The 7,720-nt window shown below is 46.9% G+C and overlaps 1 long non-coding RNA gene across 1 annotated transcript; it reads left to right on the top strand.

Annotated features, from left to right (window-relative positions):
- The first annotated feature begins 6,349 nt into the window (after positions 1-6,349).
- Positions 6,350-7,193, top strand: LOC132994178 (uncharacterized). The gene is made up of 2 exons (XR_009676626.1): positions 6,350-6,833; positions 7,112-7,193. It is a non-coding gene; the product is annotated as an uncharacterized LOC132994178 (long non-coding RNA).
- Positions 7,194-7,720: the final 527 nt, after the last annotated feature.

The raw sequence follows: 7,720 nt of genomic DNA, 5'->3' as shown, positions 1-7,720 counted from the left end.
GTTTGTAAGAGACTCTGAATTGGGGCTAAGTGATTTGTGATGTTTGTCCTCAGTGGGTTAAACACACTGTTTTCTGTGTAATTTGTCTTTTAGTTTTTCTGCTCAGCTTAGTTACTGTAAAAATACACAACGCAAGTACATTCATTCGGTCTAGGCAGATAATAATAATGGATAACTTTTCTAGTCCTAGTTTGCCTAAAGGTAGGGGAGCTTGGCTCAGTGAGTTGGCAAACAGTGGGGCTGTGGGTCACTCAAGGGGACCCCATAGTCATGTAGACACAGGTTTAGGTCAGAGCCTAGGGTGTACTCCTGCTAGTGGGTTTATGAGGGAGGGTCCCCATACTTCCACTCCTGGCAGTGACTTAGATGCCATTCACCATCTCACAGACATGGTAGGACAGTTAGGTGCTCAGATTGGTGAGTCCATTGTTGCAAAGTTAATATCAGCTGGTGTTGTTAACATGAATAGTGATGTTCAGACAGCATCTCCTAGCCAAAACACATACTCTGACACTAACAGGAATGAACTTCCTCATGTAACAGTTCATGTTAGACCTGATAAGACACTACAGACATTCAGAGGTGACAACACTGATAAACTCTCAGTCCAGGACTCATCTCAGAAAGCAAGAGATCCCTGTGTGTGACCAGGCGGAAGAGATCATGAGTCATTTGATGGGCAAGGCCAAAGATGTTGTAAAAATTGCCATGCGGAGTGACCCCACACTTAGTGTCAAACAGAGACCTGAACTGATATACAACGTTCTACTCCACTATTTCAGTGATGCTCCCTCATGTCTGCCTCTTGCTGACTTTTATGCTACTCTTCCCAAGCACAAAGAAAATCCAGTTGACTACTGGATAAGACTGAACAAGGCAGCTGACTTGGCTCTTGAGGGCCTGCACAGAAAATGGAAGCAGACGGAGAACATGAATGATGAAGTGGCTCTCATGTTTGTCAAACACTGCCCTGACCCAGAGCTATCCTTCACCTTTAAGTGCAAGCCAATTCAGGAGTGGTCTTCAAGGGATGTTCAGTTGAGGATTGATGATTACCAGAGAGAGTGGAGTGCTAGAGGCAGAGCTTTTGTGGCTGCGCAGCTTAAATGTCACACAAGCGCCATCGCCCATGAGCAGGCCAGCCCACCATCATCAGGCCTAGCAGTGTCTGAGCAGAGCCACACTCCGAGTGCCCCGCCTTCCTCTTTCGGAGGCCAGTGTCAGGCTTTCCAACCGTCACACATCTCTCCAGCATCTGTGCCAGTTCAAGGTGAATCCCAACATGCTTCACGTCATTCCTCTGTTCCAGTTGTGGCACAAAATCTCCAACAGTCAGAGGAGCGGCTCCTCTCTCGTATGGTTGACATGTTTCAGGAGATGATGGAGAATATGCAGCAGCGCAACATTTCTCATCCAGTTTGAGGTGGGAAGTTCCAGCGGGCCCCTCGTGACAAGCACTCCAGAGGTACAGTTTGCAAAGTTTGCAATGACCCAGGCCACTCAACCACCTCACATTGCATGTCTGAAAGATTGTGTTTCTCCTGTCTTGCTCCTGGCCACACCAGACTCAGTTGCCCTGCTAGTAGCTCCTCCCTGCCCCAGCCTGAGGGAAACTAGCTGACCTGTATTCGGAGGGAGACAGTATGGGTCATGTCGCAAGCTCCCAAAATGACACATCTGACGCTGAATCGGTTTATTCATCTGTGAAAAATTCATCCAAGGACTCTGAAGTTGTTGTTTATCAGAACATTCACAGCGTGGGCAGCAGTGACAGCCTTTTCTACACACCTGCTATAATGTGTGGGACATTGACAATGGGTGGGATGATGGACAGTGGTTCAATGGCCTGCAGCATCAGCGAAACTGCTGAGAACAAATTGAAAGAATCTGGCGTAATTACTGACCAAAACAACGTTGATGTGGACGTGGTTCTAGTTGGATGTGGCAGACTTCGTGTTAAGCCAAAGTGTGCTTTCGACATTGAGATGGAAGTGTATGGCTGCAAGATGCTGGTTCCCACGCTTGTTGTTCCTGGTCAGCACGATGACTTGATTCTAGGGACGAATGTCATAAAACACATCCTACGTAAGTCTAAACTGTGTGAGTCATACTGGAAGACTGTGTCTGGCCCCTGCTCTTCCACAGACCCTGAAGTTGAACGTTTCCTGTCTATGCTCTCTGGTCTGAACCCCTGGAAAGGCAAGGATGTTCCTGACAAGGAACTCAGCTACCTGCTTTGAGCCTGGCCGTGAATATCTCATTTGGGGGAAACTGCCCAAAAACACAGCTGTGTCACCAGGCAGTACGGTTATGACTGAGCCCACGTCATCCCGTTCGGCTCCCAGAGGTGTTCTGGTCTCAAGGATTGTGACTCCTCTTTGGGGAGACAGGTGGGTCCCGCTAAAGCTCATTAATACATCTGAAAAGCCTGTGCTGTTGAGACAAAATGCAAAGCTGGCTGATGTTTACTCCTGTGTGGCGCTTGAAGACATGGATGTTGACAGTCACTCGGAGGTCCCCCTGGTCAACTGCACCCAGTCAACTGTACCACCTACTACTGATGCAGACTCTGCCAAAGACAAACTATGCTCAGTGGGGCTCAGTAACGTCGACATTGAGTCATGTGAGGTGTCAGAGGACTGTAAAAAGAGAACGGCTGATCTGGTTTTGCAGTATGATGACATCTTTTCACGCCACCACCTCGACTGTGGAGAGGCAAAGGGCTTTGTACACCGAATACACCTGTCAGACAGCAGACCATTCAAGCTACCATACAGGAGAGTGCCCCCTGGTCAGTACCAAAAGCTGCGTCAAGTACTGAGTGAGATGGAAGAAAAATAAATCATCCAAAAATCGACCAGTGAATACGCATCTCCGTTGGTGCTGGTCTGGAAAAAAAATGGAGACCTTCGCATCTGTACTGACTTTCGCTGGTTGAACAAGAGGACCCTGAAAGACGCTCACCCGCTCCCTCATCAGGCGGACTGCTTGGCAGCCCTGGGAGGCAACTGCCTGTTCAGTACGATGGATTTGACTTCAGGCTTTTACAACATGCCACTCCACGAGGATGACAGGAAGTACTCTGCCTTCACCACTCCCATGGGCCTGTACGAGTACAATCGTCTGCCACAGGGTCTCTGCAACAGCCCGGGAAGCTTTATGCGCATGATGACCAGTATTTTCGGGGATCAAAACTACATGTCTCTGTTGTGCTACTTGGATGACTTGTTGGTGTTCGCGCCAGATGAAAAGTCTGCCTTGTTGCGGCTGCAAATGGTGTTTGACAGACTGCGGGGCCATAACCTAAAGTTAGCCCCCAAAAAGTGCTTCTTCCTCCGGAGGTCTGTCAAGTTTCTTGGGCACATAATCGATGAGAATGATGTTTCAACGGACCCCAGTAAGGTCGAGAGCATCACGAACATGACAAGCCTTGACCTCATGGAGCCTGATGGTGTGACCCCGTCTCAGAAGCGAATAAGGTCGTTTTTAGGGATGATAAATTACTATCAACACTTTGTGCCTCGCTACTCTGCCACTGCCAAGCCGCTGTTTGATCTGCTGAAGGGTGAAAGGAAGAAAAGTAAACGGAACAAGAAGAAAGTGTCAAGCAGGAAATTGCGTGCATCTGACTGGACACCTGAGCAGGATCAGGCTTTTGAAAACCTGAAGGCTTTGCTGGTTAACAGTGTTGCCCTCGCTCATCCTGACTTCACACGTCCCTTCTTGCTGTCGACTGATGCATCTCTAGATGGCATAGGTGCTGTTTTATCTCAGGTCCAGGAAGGTGACACACGAGCTAGACCCATTGCTTTTGCCAGCAAGTCATTATCTCAGTCCCAGAAAAACTACCCAGCACACCGCCTTGAGTTTCTTGCTTTAAAATGGTCAGTCTGTGACAAGTTTAGTCACTGGCTGAAGGGTCATAAATTCACAGTTTGGACGGACAACAACCCGTTGACTCACATCCTGACTAAGCCGAAGCTAGACTGTTGTGAGCAACGCTGGGTAGCCAAGTTGGCGAGTTATGACTTTGATATAAAGTACGTCCCTGGTCGGCTAAACGTTGTAGCTGACGCCCTGAGCCGTGTGCCATTTGTCAAGGAAAATGTCGGCCACAGACTGCTTGCCGAAGCATATGCAGGTCTTCTTGCTGAAGTCAAAGATGTGTCAAGTGTTTCTGTTCAAAATGCCTTCCGTTCGTCCAGTGCTCACGATAAATCCTCTCCTGTGAGTGACATTGTACAGTCTACATGTGGTTCACTTCTCATGTGTGCTCATTCTGTAGCAAGGGAGGAAGTGGCTGCTGTGTTTCAGTCGCACATTGAGTGGGATGCTGGTCCTAGAGCAGCTGGAGGATGGAACTCTCTCTCGTGTTCTGTCGTACGTTGAGAGACGTCGGAGACCTTCTAGAAGAGAACGGTTTAGGGAGTCAGTCGCTGTCACAAGATACCTGAAGCACTGGGAGAAACTGACTGTGAGTAATGGTGTCCTGTACAGGGTTTCAAAAGACCAGAAAATGAAAGCAAAGCGTCTCCAGTATGTTGTTCCCGACTCACTCATGACTGAGGTTTTACGTGGAGTTCACGGTGGAGCTGGTCATCAAGCTCAGTCCAAGAGCCTCAGCTTGACTAGGCAGAGGTTTTTCTGGTTGAACCTTGACAGAGATGTGAGAGACTACGTTCGACATTGTCAAAGATGCATTGTAAGCAAGACTGTTGAGCCTGAGGGGCGAGCACCCCTTGAGTCCATAACATCGAGCAGGCCGCTTGAGCTGGTCTGTATTGACTTTTGGTCGGCAGAAGACTCCAAAAACAAGTTTGTCGATGTCTTGGTTATAACAGACCATTTCACACGAATGGCTCAGGCCTTTCCATGTAGAGATCAGACAGCTAAGCAGGTAGCGAGAGTTCTCTGGGATCGCTATTTCTGTGTCTTTGGATTCCCCGAAAGGATTCATAGTGACCAAGGTGCAAACTTTGAGAGCCACTTGATAAGTGAGCTAATGAGGGTCTCAGGCGTCAGGAAGTCCCACACAACTCCTTATCACCCGATGGGGAACAGTAGTGTGGAACGGTTTAATCAGACTCTAGGGGGCATGATCTGTGCTTTATCTCCTGAAGAAAAGACTGACTGGCCACGACGCTTGCACAATTGTACTGCCCATGAGACGACGGGCTTCCCCCCCTTTTACCTCATGTTTGGCCGCGTTCCTCGCTTACCTGTTGATGTCCTCTTCCGTTCTGTCCTTCACGACTCTGCTGTCACAGGCTATGATAAGTATGTGGCATGTCTCAAGAATGATCTGAAAGAGGCGATGGATCTTGCCCAGGACCATGCTGTGAAAGAGCAGAGCAGACATGCTCGTTTGTACAACAGGAGAGTAAAAGGGTCCAACATTGTCATCGGTGACAGGGTTCTCTTGGCCAACAGGAAGGAGAGAGGTAAAAAGAAGCTTGCTGATCGGTGGGAATCTACCATCTACACTGTAGTGGACATTAATGTTGAGATACATACATACAGGATTTGTGACACAGTCACTGGACTAGAGAAGGTGATCCATAGGAACCTGTTGATGCCAGTCAACTTCCTTCCTATTGAGTGCTCAAGTGGATTGTCTGATCTGACTTCATCCACGCCTCTCACAGGCTCTTCTGTCCAGGAGACTGACATTGATGGAGAGGCAGGAGACACCATGTTTGAGGGTGAGAGCGGGACTCATTGTGTGGATAGTGAAGACCTTGAGGAAAAGAGTGGCAGAAACTCACCTGTGACTGTGACCAGACGGGGTCCCATGACTGATCCTGAGCCTGTGGATTCTGAGAGGAGAACAATCGAGTGGATAACCCAACTTTCTGAGCCAAGTTTATCACAGGTGGACTTTACTGACTTGACGTGTGTGACCTCTGACCCTCAGAGTACTTCAGTCTCCCTTGTGTGTCATCAGACAAATCAGCCTGCGACTTATGGTTCTGGCTTTACAGCTGCTGAGGACTCTTCCACACATGCAAGTCAGCCTGACAATGCTGATACTATGACGCAGACTGACAAGACTAACACTTTGTACGCTGTTGACCAGATTTCAAAAGCACACAATAATCGTTCCATTGCACAGACACAGGTCAGGTCACGATTTGGTCGACTAATTAAACCTGTAAACAGACTGATACAAACCATGTCCAGACAAGATGTTGTTCAGGATAGGTTCGATGTTAAAGATGTTTGTGAATCTATGTTTCAGGCATTTGCTGTCTAGGCCTATGCCTTGCACTAACTTCTTTTTTTTTGGGGGGGGGGGGGGGTTTGTTTGTGTAATATTCTTCTTCCACCTTCCTTATTATTAGCGTTTTTTTTTAGCCTGCACTGCACTGTTTCTTGGGGTCTTGCGGGGTGTAGAAGGCACCCTGTTTCCAGTTGTTGGGTTGAGAGATAAGCGCTGCTCTCATACCCCTTCATCCTTATGGGATACATTTGATGTTGGTTTTCTTGGTAATAAGTCTGACCCTATTTGTCAGTCTAGTTCGATTGTATTTTCGATGCATGCTGTGCGGTTGGTGCCTCATTTCGCTAAAATTCAGTGGGGGTGGGTGTAACGGAGTTAAAATGCACTATTTTTGAGTACAGTTTACAATTTATATTTGAGATTTCATTTATAATTTATTTCTGTTAAGAATTTGTGAATTTTATCTTAACGAGTTATGTATATTTACTGTTATTTTATCAAATTTATGTTTCCTTTGAGAATTACCTTTTTGGCACCTTGCGGCTTCTGTACCTCCTGGGTTTCCGTAGCTCCTTCCGTCTGTCCCTCACAGTGCCGTTTTGCATTGCTGAGGGTAAGTTGTATGTAAAAACGTTGCTGCATCATTACCTTATTTACTGTGGAAAATAAGTGATTTAAGTTGTAATGTTCGGTTTATTTTATAAACTGATAGTAATACAATGTTAATCAGTCATTTTGTTTAGGTTTTGAGAGTTTTATATCACTTTGGAGACTGTTTGAATGTAGCGGTTTTGTTGCGAATTGTGTAATATCCTACAGCGCCTGTGTCACGTGATTGACGTAGCACCGCAGATATTCTCAGTTGAAATAATATTTATTTTGCATGTGTAGGAGCAGAGGTGCAGAAAACAAATGTCCAGAAGGCAAATTGAATGTTCTTTTGTCTTCTGCAGAAAATAAAAGCTGGAAAACAGTCAAAGTCTGGTTTTCTTCACCCCCCTGACCACATCTGTTACAATAACGCAGGGCTCGATATTATAAGTGTGCCGCTGGCCCGGATGAATGATTGACAGAGTCTAGCTGATTGCACGTTCAGCTGGCGGCTTCACTGCTGTTACTCCCGCGAGCGCGCTCACTACACTCGAGTTGTACACTCGCACACAGATTTTAGCACAGGCTTTCTCTACCAAAACACACGTTTGGTAAAACGGTTTTAAAACCATCGGATCCCGACAAAAGCCGAGCTAAAATCAGCATTCAAAGAAAAAAAATCACCGCAAGAGTCGAGAGTGACAGCAGGACGAAAACAGAACGGGGGAAAGTTTGAGCCACAGTGACAGACAGCTGGAGGAGCTGGAACACGTTAAAGTTAAAGACTAGATGGTAAAGATAAAAGTTATTCACAAAGCATCTTAGCCCTTAAGAGAGCTCCTAAAGTAAAGATCTAAGGATGAAGAGTTTCTCACAGAGAAGAAAGAAGGAGAGATTCCAGCTCTATCA

Source organism: Labrus mixtus, chromosome 19 (genome assembly GCF_963584025.1).
Source record: "Labrus mixtus chromosome 19, fLabMix1.1, whole genome shotgun sequence".
Classification (NCBI taxonomy): Eukaryota; Metazoa; Chordata; class Actinopteri; order Labriformes; family Labridae; genus Labrus; species Labrus mixtus.
Note: the sequence above shows the minus strand (reverse complement) of the source record. Positions and strands in the feature narration are given on the sequence as shown.